Source organism: Cavia porcellus, unplaced genomic scaffold, assembly GCF_034190915.1.
Source record: "Cavia porcellus strain 051 isolate PalLab524CR breed Dunkin Hartley unplaced genomic scaffold, mCavPor4.1 scaffold_9, whole genome shotgun sequence".
Taxonomy (NCBI): domain Eukaryota; kingdom Metazoa; phylum Chordata; class Mammalia; order Rodentia; family Caviidae; genus Cavia; species Cavia porcellus.
In genome coordinates, this window is record NW_026947492.1 from 86,840,844 (window position 1) to 86,857,316 (window position 16,473).

At 41.0% G+C, this 16,473-nt stretch overlaps 1 protein-coding gene across 3 annotated transcripts in view; it reads left to right on the forward strand.

The window, feature by feature from the left end:
- Nucleotides 1-16,473, forward strand: part of LOC100728849 (protein kinase C-binding protein NELL1-like) — a 510,642-nt gene that overhangs the window by 192,037 nt on the left and 302,132 nt on the right. The gene's annotated exons all lie outside the window — the stretch shown is intronic.

Consider the following 16,473-nt stretch of genomic DNA (forward strand, 5'->3'; position numbering starts at 1 on the left):
GTGCCCTCTGGCTCTCCCCTGTCAGATTAGAAAACTTCTACCAGGCAAGGGGATGACTGGACACTTTTCGTGTCCCAGTTCCTATCATTGCGGTCATTCCTTTTACTGTCACTAATTAAATATTAAGCCATGGTGATCTGGTAATTGGGGAGGTAGCTCTCTTGAGTTAATCTGGTCACTGCTCCACAAGCATTTGATTCTGAAGTTGGTATTGAGAGTTCCCAAGGTAAGGATAACAGTGATCTCTGCCAGTAAGAGTAAGTAAACTCCTTTCCCTTCTTCACTTCTACATCATTTCTCCTCGGTTAACTTTTTGGGTGTGGCTAAAGACTAGCAGTTGTTGAGGAAATGTATCTGTTTGCTTCCAGGGTTGGTAGCTGTTGGTTTTCATAGCTTCAGGAATATTGTTAATTTGTCCTTTCCTTTTAATTAGCAGTACTCTAACACTTTTTCCTTTTCTTTCTGATACCTTTCTATCCTTTTGCTTACTTTCTAGATGTGTTCATTAGAGAATGAAGCTGCTCTTTGACTAGAACCTTTTAATCTACCCTTTAGTATCATGTTACTGTTAATTTGCAGGAAGTGGATTATAAGTTTGAATAATTCACACTAAAGTGTATTTGTAAAATTTTACCTTATCAGTTTTCTAGCAGAAAATTTAAGTCATTAAAAGAAAAATTAAATTATGAGCAGTCTGTATTTTCTTCACCATGGAAAAAAAATGCTATCAGGTAAGGTCCTATAAACTTAGCTTACTTTCCTACTTTCTGCTTTTTGTGGAGATGGATTCCGACCAATTACAATACTGATGGCAAGAACATGGAAATAATTTGGATCTTGGTTCCATGAACACTGGCAGACCTTTTACTTGTCCCATGGATTCAGTGCACCCCATTCTTTGTCCTCCTGAGCTAGGGAGACCTGGAAGAATGGGGGAGATAATTGCTGACCCTAATTCTTTTTGCTTGCATCCACCTTCATGATGTTATTTTGCCCCTTGGACTCAGCTCTAAGAGCAGCCCCCTGTGACATTAAACCTGCCTTTGTGGGAGCCCTTGTGATATGATGCTAAGTGGCCTTAGGTCACTCTTCTTGCACAAGTCCCACTTAGCTCAGTGTCTTCACTGGGCCATGGTGGTCTGTGTCTTCCTTGGGTGATTGGTGCTTCCTTGGGTAATGGTGATAGGCGTGGGCATCCGTCATCTCTCCATTTTCCTGGAGACTTTCTACAAGGACACTTGTTCGTGGGAGGCCCCTAAGGAGAAAAAACTGAATGAATGGGGTCTTCTAGTTTACAGAGCTCAGAGAGGATAGCAAGGTTGAAACCCGGGAGGAAAGGCTCTGAGGATAGAATGGAGTCTGCATTGCCAGTGGGAACAGATGCCTCCTACCTTAGCCAGCCATCTGGAGCATGTCCCCTGATTGCATGGTGGCTGCTGTAGCCACAGTCATGGTGAGGCCTGGCACCATCCCAAGCAAGCAAGGAAGGAAGGAGTGGGAAGCATAAATCTCTCTATGTGGAGTTCTGTCTTTTTATGTTGAAAGAGTTTCCTTCAGAGAAAGGCTTCCAGCCCCACCTCTACCATGCACAGAAAGCTTGGCCTGTCTTGGTTTTCAGACCTGCATTAAATCCCAGTGTTCACTGTATTCTTAGACCAGTGTTGGGGAAAAGGAAGGAAATGACCACTACTGGCTTGAGCTAACTTATGCTGCAGAGCTGGAGTAGTCTGTCTTTCTTAACAGCAAATGATCTTTGTCCTTGATGTGAACCAAATAGGGATGCAGCAACAGAAAAGATTGGGAGTTGGTTTGGGGGTGGCAAAAGCTAGGACTACCTAACATTTTCAATGGTTAAAGTGAGTTTGTGACCATTTTCCTAGCTCTGTCTTAAGAAATGTCCTCTGGAATAATCTGTCAGACAAGTTTAGAGTTAGGTACTGAAGTCTAGTCATATTGGCTCACCCTCACCTAAAGTGAACTAGATAACTCAGAAACTACTTCATGCAAGCTGTTTTTTACCCTGTATGAATGGAGCAAAAATAGCCCACATTATTAAACCCCAGTGAACAAGACTGGCTTGCAAATTAGAACACAGAATTACTTGCATTGTCCAGGCCATCTTGAAAAGCCTATTTGGGCTATTAGTGCAAGAAGAAGCAAAAAAGGCTTTCAATGCTCTTAACTTCCTAGGGTAGTTGAGGAGCTGTGGTATATTAAGGACTCCTGCTCCGCAGAGATTGTTGGAAAGGAGAAGAGATAGTGGAACTCCTGGCCAATCAATGGGAAATAATAAGACCTTTTGTTGGCAATGATACAATTCACGGGAGGCTGCTTCTTTTTGCAATTTAGCTGGCAATTCAACCTGGAACTGTCTTTATTTTGAAGATGGTTTTACTTGGATTTCAGTATTTAAGAACCTGATGAGCAGAAGCGTTTACTCTTTGTAATGACATTTTCAACCAACTGGTCTTAAACAGTTTCTGGCCCATTATAATAGATTAGAAGTAACTTCCAGGGAAAGTACAGCAACTGGGTCCTCTTGGTGGTCTTTCTTCTTGAATTTGGAGACTGAAAATATAGTCTTATAAACTGTGTCTCCCTGCAGTAAGAAGTTATTTTGATGAATGAAGAATACTGTGATGTCCTCTCACTCTAGACTCTGCCATGTATATTCAGTATGACGAGTAGCCTCGAATGCTAAGATCTCTACCTGCAGAGTGTTGTGAATTTTTCAGATGCCTTTTACATGGTGCACTTTCTGATGATTAAATAAATTTCTGAAGAAATTGGCAGCATTGGGTCATTAATGCCCCATTTTACAAATGCACATGTGAAGACTCAGAGGACTGCAGATAAACCTCAGTGTAGTTTTACTCCAGGGCCTTATGCTTTGATTAGGCTTTTACAAACCGCCCCCCACCACCACTCATACTTTTCCAGTATCGCACTGCTATTCAAAATATTTGCTGCCTCTTCATTTTGTTCTGCATCTGATGGAGTCAAAGAAACATAAGCGGGTGTGACCTGTGTAACTGTCATTTCAGAGTGAACATGCTAAAACGTTTGCAGGACTCTACCTCATTTTCTTTTCTGTCTGGCACAAAACCTGACAGTGTTCAAGATCAAGACTTGTCTTGTAGCCAATGTTCCAGAATGAGGATGACATGGAGCCGGTGACAACTGACAGGTGATGGACTCGTGGCATGAAGGAAAAATAATCCTGTGTACTCAGGAATGTGTGGTTTTTGGAGGTAGTGCTGAGAGGCACCTGTTACCTCTACCTGTCCTGCTCAGTTTACTGATATATCCACCTGACTGAGCTCATGCAAATCTTGTGTGGTTTGGAGAATCCGTGCTCACAACCAAAATAAAATTCTAACCCAGTGAATGTTGAATGTCCCCAGAGGTATAGAGCATTTGGGTCGAAAGTAGTCTGCACTGGCTCTGCTGTCAGGGATAGAGTTTTTGAATACCGCACTTGTAAATTAGTGCTTTGTTATATCAAATCCAACATGGTAAGTTGGTTTTCCCAATTAGTGTGATCATGAGACAGTATGTGTCTAAAATTCAGGAAACTCTCCCATATTTACTAAACATTCACCATTATTATTGCCATCCTGTTTAATTGTTAATGTTGATGGCAGTCCTTTTTTGAAATTGATGTGCTCTGTGAAGTCAGTCCTTTGAGAAAGTGGGCTTCCCATGGTTTTCTGGGAGAATTACTGTGTTGCAAGGGAAAGGGACTTAGGGTGGAAGAACTAGGGCTCACCAATTCTCTCAGGGGCCCATACTGAACACTTGGGCACTGTGCATGATAAACTACAAAGCAGAATTCATTGTTTTCTCAGAAAAGCACAAGCACAGCTGCATTCAAGGATATATTTGGAAAGAAATCTTTTCTGCATTGGTATGAAGTTAATAACTTCTTGTAACAGAGGTTCTGAGGTGTGCACAGCACAGTAACTGATTAACAAGGTGATTTATAACTTCTTTTCCATGATCGACATGACAATGAAGAACTTGACCCCTTCAGAGGGAAGAGGCCAGGAAAATGGCAGGGAAATCAGTGCAAACAAGAAACTGCTCCCAGAATAGCTGCAGGTGTAAGATGTACGGGATGCAGAGGCTGCATGCACTCCCATAGAAATAAAACTGTAAATTCTTGATTAAGAGAATTTACCGGAAAATTGACCAGTGTGCTTAATTACACTTTTAATTATCCATATGTTAACCAAATAACTTTTTTTAAACATTTTTTTTGCCTTTAAATGTTTTACATCTTTTAAATGTGTGAGCACTGTGATCTAAGCCACCCAATTGATGCTCAACTCTGGCCTTCATTTCCCTGAAACCCTGCTTTGGACAAAGATCAAAAGCTTCTTCTGATTATGCCCTGCTAGCAAAAGCTTACGTCTCAGCTCCGTGCCCCATTGGTCTGTGGGGAGTGAGAGTGCTTGAGATAAGGACACCTTTGCACTGGGTGTAGTGATGCACCCTGGAGATGAGGTTGGAGGATTGTAATTTCCAGCACAGTCTGGGCAATATAGCAATTCCATGAGGCCTTTTCTCAAAATAAACAAATAAATTAAAAAAACTGGGGTGTGTAGCTCAGTATGAAGTTCCTGGGTTCAGTTTCCCGCCTTGAAAAACCAAACCAAAATAAAACAAGATCAGACCAGGTGAGATCAGACCAGACCAAGCCAAATCAAACCAAACCAAACTGAACCAGACCAGACCAAGCAAAACCAAACCAAATAAAATTGAACTGAACTGAACGAAATGGAAACAGACCAAACCAAACCAGACTAGAACAAACCAAACCAACAAAATAATCTGGGAGTCTCTTTCTTATATTTTTAGCTCTCACAGCCTCTGGAGGTATCGTGTGTTACCCAGGCCCTTTGAAGCCCCAAGTCCCCCTGTAGAGGACATGGAGGTTTCCAGCCTTTGCTATGTCACTGTTAGTGTACCGTTGTCCTCCCATGAGCTGTGCAGCAGGGCCCTCGTCCTGGGTCTGTTTTTTTTTTTTTTTTTTTTGCTTCTGCCTCTGTATTTCTAGGGCTTGTTTTGCACATGCATCGGTTCCTGCCCTTCCTCTCCTCTGAGCCCTTAACTCCCAAGCCCTTGCTCCAACAAGTTGTTGCTCAGAATTATATTAAACAGAAAAATAAAAGCAAATCCAAATCCTGGTTATTGTACCTGGGTTAGATCAAAGGGTTCTTGTTAAACTTCTGGGTGCAGAAATACTCCTTGTCAAGCCTTTGTACAAGAAGTATCCCTCACTTGTGTCCCTCACATGGCCTGGGCAGTAATTCTTTCTTCAGTCCTGTGTCCTTCCCCTGTCTTTTCACATCTTTCTCTCTGTCTCTGTCTGTCTGTCCCTGTAGTCATCGCTGAAGTTGTAGCTCAAATGTGACCATCTCTAGAAAAAAGATGGTCTTTCCTAAACTGGTTAAATTAGCTCTGTTACTACCCTCTGCTACACCACAGACAAGTTTAATTTTTTGTATTTTATTTTCTTTATAGCATGTGTTATCTAAAATTGTCTTTAATTGACTCTGCCTCTTTAGAATATAAACTAATTGAGGGAAGACATTTTAATTTATTCACTGCATCTCCAGCATCTACAATAGTGCATTGTGAATTATAGTCAACTGTATTTGTTGAAAGTAAAAAAGGAAACAAGAAAGAAGGAAACAAGAAAGGAGGGAAACAAGGAAGGAAGGAAAAAGAAAGGAAGTAAAGAAAATGAACGGCAAGCTGATTCCTGTAGAAACATGTGCTATGACTTGTTAGTGTTGATAAGAGCTGATTTATAAACTGCAGAGTCTGTAGGCGGGGCAGGAACTGATTCTGCTAACCTCTGCTAATACTCAGTGCATGCATTGCTAAAATGCTGTCTGTTAGCTTCCTTTCATGTGAATGATTTTCATAAAAGAATCATTTTCCAAACATTGTTCTGATCAACTGTTTATAGAGAAACATCAAATTCTGTACAACTTTTATGTTTTGATTTCCTGTGTTCTGGGGCTCTGGCTTCAGTGAATTATACTGAAACTTGTTCTCTTGGGAACTCCTTGGGACTTAATTTCTTAACTACTTCCTTTTCTTTTTCTTATTGGCATTATCCATGGGCCTCTTCGTGGCTGCAACTGTGTCATGTCACTGGGGTTTGTTCAGTCCTTTATGTACCTCGTGTCTGAGCAGGACCCATGCCTTTTTCTTCCAGACCAAAGTCACAATCTTTCTCTCTCTTTTTTTTTTTTTTCCAATCTCTTATATGTTATAGTTCTGAGCTTTATGTCAGGAGAAATGAAATACATGTAACAGCTCGTATATATTTCTGAACAATAAATATCCATCTTCCATTAGCAGAGATACATACATTCCTTAAAGAAAAGATGCTTGCTAACTAACAAAATCTCAGGTTGTGAAATTTCAAGCAGCATAGCAAAAGAAAGTGAAAAACTACAACGATGTGAATACAGAAAAAGAAAGCTCTTAGGCAAGAAACTGAGCAGCTCATTCCTGCCGGGCATGTGCCCTGGTGGCCTGCTATCTTCAGAGTCCTACTACCTAGTGTTGTCTTAGTTACTTTTTTCTCATTGCTGAGACAGAATTCCCAACACTCAAAGTTAAAGTGGGGAAAGGTTCATTTAGTTTATAGTTTGCAGAGGCTTCAGTCCATACTCAGCTGGCTCCATGACACGGTGGCTTGGCAGAGGAGAACAGTTCGTGGCAGGCAGAAGGTAGCAAAGCAAGCAAGGGGGAGAAAGACAAGCCTTGTTTTAGTCTTTCTATTGTGTTCAAAATACAGTAATTAGGGTGGAGCCAAACCAATGAGTGGACTGATTTAGAAATCATCCCCCTTAATCCCAGCACTCTTAATCCCAACGTCCTCACTCTCAACATTGTACCATGAAGCAGTCACACATTCTAGATCCAAGCACCACTGAAATAGCCCCGTCTGGGACTGTGTGAGGCTCTGAGGGACATCCAGACAGAGCCATAACAAGGTTTCTCCTGCCTCCACTTATTTTCTTGACAGCTCCCAGGATACTGATATAGTGGGTGATCAGCCAAGTAGGAACAAGGAGATCTTGACTGATCCCACTTCGCCACTGACCAGCTAGATGACCTTTGAAAGTCACCCATTTCTCCATGTTTGGTTTTGTCACAGTCCAAGGGAGACTTGTAAACAAGGCCTATATAAGGCCTTTATTGATTAAGTCATGGCATTTAAATAAAGTATTGAAGGTGGAAGTATTTTTACAGGCTGAAGCAGCATCACTATGTACTTGTCATTATTTATGATTATAATTTCCTGATGACACATGATTATAATATCAATAAATAAGTTGTTCACCACTGGCAGTACTGTGCTACCATTCAGGGCTTTGTGGTCCAGCTAGATGGTAGGTGTGTACTCCAGATGTTGCTGTATCTGCCAGCATCTGCTCTAACCACTGTTTTGTGTTTAGTCACTGTGGGGTATGTAAAGTGTGGGGGGCATCTATGGTATACAGCACCAGGGGACCGCATTCCTGCAGTGATCCTGGTGAGCAGCACTGTGGAGATTATGCAGAATGAAGCTTATAAGGTTGTACGCCGCAGTCTTTACTAGGGGGGAACTGGGCAGTAGGCTCAGAGCCTGGTCTTATTCTTTCAGTGAGTATTTTTTACTTAAAGTCTTTTATTTATGAAATAAAAATTGTATCTATCTATCTATCTATATTTTAGTATACATTTGCAGTACCTGATGATTGCATTCATTGTGGGGAGCTGGTACAGGGATGTAACACATCCCAGTTCCCTTTAATGCCCCTCTGTTCTCTTCCTTACCCTCTCCTCCGTCTTTTCACCCTCTCTCATTTACAAACACTGTGTCTACCTGTTCCCTTTTATCTAGCTTTTTTTTTGTTTATAGTTTATTTATGTTTTGAGTTTTCAGTGTAAGAGAAACCGTGCAATAGTTAGGCTTGTGTCTGATTTATTGCACTTAAAGTTACGGATTCCAGGTGCATCCATTTTCCCACAAATCATTCAAGTCTGTCCTCCTCTAGGACAGAATTGTGCTCTATTGTGTGCAGCTGATGCAATTTCCTTATCACTCATCTGTTGGTGGACATATAGTCCACTCCCAAGGTTTAGCTGTTATGAATTGTGCTGCTATGTCATGAGTGTGCATATGTCACTAGAGGATGAAGCCTTTAACTCTTTCAGCAGGATGTCTTGATAGGGAATAGCAAGGACAAAGGGAATTTTTAGGATTAGTTTTGAGGAATCTCCAGAGTGATTTCCTAGGATATATGACCAGCAACAACGTGAAAGTATTCATTCACCCCTACAGCCTTGGTGGCTTGTCTAATTACTTGATTTCTTGACAGTGACCATTCTTTCTGTAGTGAGATGGAATCTCAGTTCTGATTTAATTTGTGTTATTTCCGTGGCAGAGTGTTGAGCATTCTTTAATGTATTTATTGGCCATTTGTGTCTCCTCTTCTGAGAAGGCCTATTCACTCAGTTGCCCATTTTATAACTGGGTCTTTCATTTGGGGAGGGACTGAGTTTTTGAGCTCTTTATATATTCTAGATAATGGGCCTATGTTCAAGGCATAGCTTGTAAAATTTTATTTTCATTCTGTAGAGATTAATTGCCCACCTAATGTGACTGGATCCTGTACTGGCTCCTAGGAATCCAAAGATGACTTCAGCTATAGATTCTACCCTCAGAATGCTTTCAGTCTGAAGACAAAAAGAGCATTGAAGTCAGATGATGAACATACACTGGGATTTGTTCCACTCTAGGAATTAAATAGTGCCATGTGGGAGCAGGGTGACCTGCCAGGAGCAGCCATCAATGGCCACCCCATGGGAGCATAGCTGAGGGACTGAGCACTTAAGAATGCAGTGGCCCACAAAAGTAGGGTGTCCTCCACAGAAGGGTCAGCACACACAGAAGCACAGAGTGGAAAGTTGAGCATGGCTAGAACATAAGAAGCTGGGCAGAAGCTCAGGATGGAGACCCAGCTTGTGGCCAGATGGTGGAGAGCACCCACAACATGCGTGGAGATTCAGCTTGTCTTGGTGATGAGCACACTCACAGATAGAGTGCAGGCATCAGACAGGTGCGGCATTGGACCCATTGAAACGTTAAAATTTCAGTTATGTTTATTTCCATCTTTTCTGTTTGGTATAAATTTTATAATGTGCATGGTATATTCATACAATAGCCCAGGCATGTGCTTTACTAGTCATGTGTGTACATATAGGAGGTAGATACACAAAGATATTCTCAGCAGTGATATATGTGGTGGCTGAGATCGAGGTGAGACTTGGAGATAGGAAGGACCCGACTAGATTGGTCTGTTAGGAAAGCCGTGCCTAAAACCATGGAGGTAACATTGGCTGGAGATGTGTTGCAGGCAGGGAGCCAGTTCAAGCAGTAGTTGGTGTCTCTGTGAGGCCTCAGGCTTAGCCAGTGTGGATTGCAAGGTTCAGAAGCATCACTGAGATTGTCAGGAGGATTCCTCATACTTGCTGATACCTCTCCTCAAATCTTTGCACTCCTGTTGCATCAGATTCCTGACTGGGAATTGCTTGTGAGAGCTTCAGTATCTGTTGTTTTCCCCAAATTTATCTTGCTGTGCTTGGGGCAGGATGGGATCTGGAGGCTAAGTCTGCAAAATAGTCTAGTGTTATTTTTCAGTGATTTATCTTCACCTTGAGGATCAAAATGAGACATCTATTAGCTCGCTGTACAGTGCTGCATATGTTATATTATTTGTTGTATTTAGCACGTGAGGCAGCAAAAAGAGAGGGAAGAAAAGTAAAAAATGAAGGGAATAATGCTCCTACTTACTTTTGGAGATAGATCCAATTTTTAGTACTCTATAGGAAATCGAAATTTGGTACCTTTAAACTTTTTTGGTTGTTTCAAAACTGATGCACCTTGTGAGCATCTTCCTGGTGGCCCTGTATAGACAGGAATGAGAAAAATTGAACTCGCCAGGGTTTTACCGAGCTCTTGTTCCTGCAGCTCAGGTGTTAGTGCCTGCTCTGACTTTGGTTTCTCAGTGATACTTGGCTGGGTCAGCAAGAATTGTACACCAAAAACCATGAGAGAAGAATAGCAAAAGTAAGTGGAAAGGTTAGATTCTGATTTGAAGTAACTGGAATAGAACTCCTAGCATTTCCTCAGAGGATTTCATCTCTCCATTTTTCATTTGTAAACTTAGTGAGCTAACACTTTCTTCATTAGTCTCCTTTAAAAACTGCTGTAAGAACTTAAGGGAGCAGAAAGATCTAAGACAAAATGTAGCCTGAAATAGGATTTTTACAATTTAGAAATAACTTTTGTGGGCACCTGTTTTCAACCCCTAATAATTGCAGTCATTCTGAGGAACCTGTGCGTATACATATCCCTCTTCACCTCCCCATCACTTCCCCTCCCCTCCACTCCTCCCCTTTCTCCTCATCTCTTCTCCACCACCTACTCTTAGTGAACTCTGGGCATCACTTATGCTGAATTTGGTACAGTTAAGTTCTAAACTATGTGGTGCAGGTGTGTCAGTGAGTAGTGAGTAAGGGGAAGACTAAGACCCAGGGCTGCATTCTCTGGAGATCAGGACCACGGTGCCTGAGAAGGATGCTGCCTCCTTGAGGACTGGAAAGTGTGAGACACCACAGGAAAGTCAAGCTGAGAGCAGGGGAGAGATGGCTTAGGGGCTGGCAGCAGAGGGAGAGAAGATGGACCAAAGCACTGGGAACTGAGGCTAGAAGAGTGGACCACAGAGTCAGCCATCTGAATTTGATGTAGTGTGCATGAAACAGCCAGAAAATTAATTGCGTCTTCTCCATCGGGGGCTGGAGAGAAGCAGAGGGAAGGCAGAGCTGGGGAGCCTCATAGGCTCTATGAAATTTCACTTCTGCTCCAGAAGTGAAGGAAATTGGTTGAAGGCTATAAAAATGGTTTCAAAAAGGTGACAAGATTCACTTTGTAATTCTGAAAACTTATTCTTGCTGTAGTGGCAAGACAGACACACCATTGTCCATCTCTTGTAATCACCCTGGAGGGTGATCAACTAGGATTGGCAGAGGGAAGGTGGAATGAATGGGAATGGCTGAGAGATTGGATGTGCAGGGCAGATTGGTTGTTGTGGAAAAAGTGAAGTTATAATTAATTTTCTGGATGTTTCATCCACACTACATCAAACTCGGATGGCTGAGTCTGTGGTCCTCTCTTCTGGTTTCAGATAGTACTTTGTGTCAACCTTTGTTAGAGTGGTGATCACATGGAATCTTCATTACTATTTTTAACACTTGTTTTCTTTTTAAAATTTTTTTATTTTATGAAAAAAAGGATAAAACAAAATAGTAGAATACCTAGGCTGGGGATTTTGCTCAGCGGCATGAGCACCTGCCTAGCAAGCGTGAGTTCATGAGTTTGATCCCAGGTTCCAAAAAAAAAAAAAAAAAAAAGAAGTAGAATACCAGTAGTTAATACATTACATGTTGTTATCTTTAAAGTAGTTGTTGAGGTTACAAATTTTGGGAATAAAAATTTCTCTAATCGATATTGCAATATGTTTTCAAGGTTAAGAGCTATTTGAAGGCTAGCACTGTTTTTTTATTTACCTTTGTATCCCTAAAACTCAGCCTAGGACTGAGTATAGCACTTATGCAGAATATGCTTTCTAAATGAACTGGTAAAGGTGTGATTTCCTTTACTGAATAGCATGATATGGGTTTTTTCCACTAAGACGTTTAGCGTCTCATAGAGAAATTATATTCATTTCTTTCCCAGTTGTAAGATGGACAAAGCCCCCTTTAAATGTGTTGTGCTTATTTGTTTTACTAGCAGGGCATCTTACTCCTCTTGGTATTGAGAGGATTTGCAGAAAACTGGTGCTAGCTAATAGCACCTCAAGAGCTGCCCCGGAGAATTTGGGACTTTTTATTTGTGCCTGGGTCATCCTCACTTTACCTGCTGTTACTGATTGTCTGTATGTATTTCTGACACAGCAGCTCAGTATTTTTTTTTCTGGGTAGAGGAATCAAAGCATTCTGTGTGATTTGCAACTGGTTCTCCAGATCCTCACGAAGTCTTTTAGTATGCTCTCTCTTGCTGGACTGCTCACCTGGGAATGTGGCAGACCTGGAGACTTCGCTAATATGAAGCTTCAATATTTCTGTTAGTCTGAGGTATAAACATTTAAAGGAAGTCAGTTTTATGAAAGGTGGAAATGCTTAAAATTTTAGAAGGTAAGTGCTTTCAATAGTTTCTGTATGCCCACTGTTTAAATCTACTACTGAAAAGTGGATTTTTCCCTAAATCCACTTTGATGGGTTGTAAGTCATTTGTGGTGAATGATGATTCTCTATTATTCATTAATACTATTCCTACAGATAATAAAAATGAGGGCCTTTTTAGGTGTCCCTGAGCACACCTCAGTGCCATCCTCCTTCCCCAGTTAAGTGTTAATGCGTGGCATTCCCTGACAGTGAAGCTTGCTGCTTACTGTATAATTAGTTCTGGAAGAACTCCGGAAACAAGACTTTTCTTCTTGTCCATGGATATGCATCATGCGCACATGTATACCTATGTAATATAGTCTCATATTAAATGTGTTATATATTATACATTACATAGAATACATATGATTTCGTGGGGAATACAACTTTTCAGCTTCAGATTTGAACATGCTTTGTATTAAATTTTAGTATGGATCATGACTATCAAAAATATGCAATATTTGGCCAAAGCACAACCAGAATTTGACTGGCTGTTGAGCAAAAAGCAGACCCTCTGGTGTCTCTATTCCAACTCAGCTCATTGCTCCTGTCTATGTCACTCCAAGGTTCCTGAGTGTGGATGAACAGCTTCCTCTTGAGAATTTCTCCAGTTTCCAAAGACTGTTCCCACACCCAGCGTTAGTTTAAACCTTTAGAATCCCTATCCTCTATCTAAAGTCTGTGGTGTCTCCTTCCCATAAGTAACTCAATATTTTTGATGGTAGAAGTTCTATAAAATTCACTTTTTCTTAAAATAAGTATAAATTTAAGAATATTGCATGTTAGTTTATTCCCCTTTGTCTTTCTCTCTTTAGTTATTCTGATTCCCTTTCCTACAGCTTCATTGTTGGGGAAACCAAAACCTTAGACCGATACCCAGCTCCTGAGCAGATCACTGAATAGTTCCAGTTCTGCCTGCTTCTAAACTGTAGTTTGCTTGGTATGGAGCTTGTACTTCTGACCAGGGGATTATGAGCAGAAGTGATGTGTGCTGCTTCCGAACTAGAGCATCTCGTAAGTGGGTAAAAGTCCCCAGCAGTGCTTCTGGTCTGTAGTCTGAGCTTAGCACTGCTGCTTAGTTCAGGTTCCTGTCTGGAGCTGAAAGCCATCTGCCCCGTTGCCCATCCCAGGGACCTGCAGTGGACATGTAATACTAGTTAAATTAGCTTCTTTTGTTTTAAGCTATTGACATATTTGGGTTGTTTTCTGTCACAAGCAAAACTCATGACGGCCACACATAGAATCCACCATGCTGTCTTATACGTGAAAACATGTATTAATACCAGTAGTATTTTAGAAGGGATAAAGTGGTAAAAAAATGATGTCAATAGAAGAAAAAGCATATATATTCTGACAACTTGATTTACTACTTTTTTTTTTTTTATGTTACAAGTGCTTTTAGAGATGTGTGTAGAAGTTGAGAAAGGACCTTCTTCAGAAGGACTCACAACTTAGGACCCATCAGAGGAAGGTGATATGATAGGCTGGAGAGTGTGGCATGATAGGGTGTGAAATAAGATTGAATCTTTTTTATTTCCAGCAGGTGAATTAGATGTGGGACAGTGGTAGGAGATATAGGGAGGTAAAGTGTGTTTTCTTGACAAACTCCTTAAAACATGTGCCATGGCCCTATTCCCATTTTTTACTTCTTGATTTCCCTTATATTGATATGCTGATAATATGTAGGTGTCTTATAGATTCAAAGTTACCAGTCGAAAAATCTTTCCTTAAAAACCAGTGAGAAAAGGAGGCAGTGGTGGCATTTGTGTGTGCTGAACAGGTGGCCGTGGCACTCAGAGGATGGAAATGCACAACCACAGTGGCTTCAGCATTTGATGGCCTAGAATAATTGAAAGTTCAGATTGGTCTTCAGGCGAAACTGCTTCCAAGGCTGGGGAAGTGTCACAGGATTGTCTCTGTCCCTGTCATTTTTGCTGATTTCATTCCCAGGCAGATTTCTTTAATAGCTTCCAGCAGCTTCAGGCTTCCTGTGTAATCCCATTGCTTCCAGGAAGTGACACAGAACTGAGTCTCATTAGTCTGTGTTGGGTCCAGTGCTGGCCTCTGACTGGCTCCTCAGTGGGGTGGGGGTCACCTTTACTAACAACTTGTGTCTGCAGGCAAAGGAGACAGATAGGCTTGGGCAAGCGAAACCAAGGGTGCTGGACCAGAGGTGAGAGGATAATTTCTCCTGGGTCCTGTGATTTCTTTTACTGTGACATCTTTTATTTTTGTAGCTGGAAGGTCTGTGAAGTGAGGTGAATGAGAGAGATTATTTGGAGAAGCCCTGAGCTGAGAGTCCTGGGTTTAAATCCCTGTCCGGTTATCTGGCCCTGTGATCTAACCCCAGTAACATCACTGAAGTGCTGTTTAATAAGGGGAGTGAGACTTCTGCATGGCACTTTACCATGCATGCAGGAGAAACAGGACATTGCTGGTACGGTGTGTTGGGAGATTGTCTCCCTTTTCTTGTTTCAGAAGCAGAGCTTTTGGTGAGTTGACTAAGGTCAGGCAGTTGATAGAGGCAGAAGCAGAAGAATTCTCTCTGTCTTCTCATTTGAAGCAAAGAATTTAGTGGAAGTCATGGTATGAATGGCCTAGTAATGATGGCAAAGTGATTTGCCATTTGTAAAATCTTAATGAAAGAGGGAAATACTATATATATATATATAAATATATATATATATAAAAAAAATATATATATATTTATTTATATATATATATATATTTATATATATATAGTATTTCCCTCTTTCACTTTCTATATATATATATATATATATATTAGTTCATCAAAAACAATGGTTTGTGCTTTCATTGTTTGATCCTTTTTTCATGCCTGTTTTGTATTATGAGCAATTATCTTGAAGGTAAGAATACACAATATATGAAACCATTGTTCATTTCCGATTGTTTTGTTTTGAAATTCCATATCACTGTTTTTGTTTTAAAATAAAAAAAAAGTAATAAAAATAGGTTAGCAGTGGAATTGTGGTTAACAAAATACTTTGGAAAGGCTGAGCTTGTTATTTAAAGGATTTTCCTGACTAACCTTTAGGAATCCTTGGTAAGTGAAAAGCTTCAGATTGTCTGCAGGGTTTCCTGCACTGAGGTTTTCTGTTTCGGGCTGAAGCAGCATCAGAACCATTCAGACTCTAACCTTCTTTTGCCTTCTTAACACACCTTCTTCTCTAACATTTCACTTTGGCCTTCTTCCTTCTTCTTGGCTCATGTTGCTTTATCCAGACCAAGGGCCATTAGCGCCTTCCCCCTTTCACATGCTCTTCCAGAGTTATCTCCACCCGTGGTTTATGGCACCAGCCTTCTTGTTACTTAAGTCACAGATTTATGAGACACTCATGACTTTTAACACTTTTCTCTCCTTCCTCCCCATGTCTGATTGTCATCAAGATCACTGGATTTTATCTACTTCCTGTCTTTACGTCTCACTCAGTTCCCTCCATGTTCCTTGAGCTCTTAAAGTCTGCTTCTCCCTCACCTTGATGGTGTGGTGGCCTGTGAACTTCCTCCATTCTGGCTGCCTTCATACAGTTTTGTGTGGGACTCACCAAATAATCCCCTCAGAATGAGTACTGAGAGTGCCATTCCCTGGTACTGCCAAGTAGCTTTTCACTGCTGTGTGGAAGAAGTACCTCTTTATCATGGTTACAGGGACATTTAGGATCTCTGTGGCTTCTGGCCTCATTTTGTTCCATGCTCCCTCCTTCTCTCCATCTCACAAGCTACATCTCACAACTCATCTGCCAGAAGTCCTGCACTGCCATCCCTAATCCTTATAATCTGCACTTAGTTGTATTTTATTCATTTTTCAGATCTCAGGTCAACCCTGTTAGTTAACTTGCCTACCCAGGTGAAATTGGCAGTATATACTCCCTTAGGACCATGCATGTCTCATAGTTCTAGTTTTATATTTGTATGATTTCTAGTCACTTTCCCATGAATATTGATTACTAAAACCTCATGAATGTTGGATAATACTCAGTGTATTAAGCTACCTCTCTTGTCACTGGGAGGAAACACCTGATACCTGAAACTTACAGGAGACGAGATTTATTTGATTCATGACTTAGGAGGGTTCAGTCTATGGCTGGGTAGCTGTAGGATAAAAATAGCATGGCAGTCACAAGGGACAGCAGAAAAGTGTCAGAAAAAGGGGCA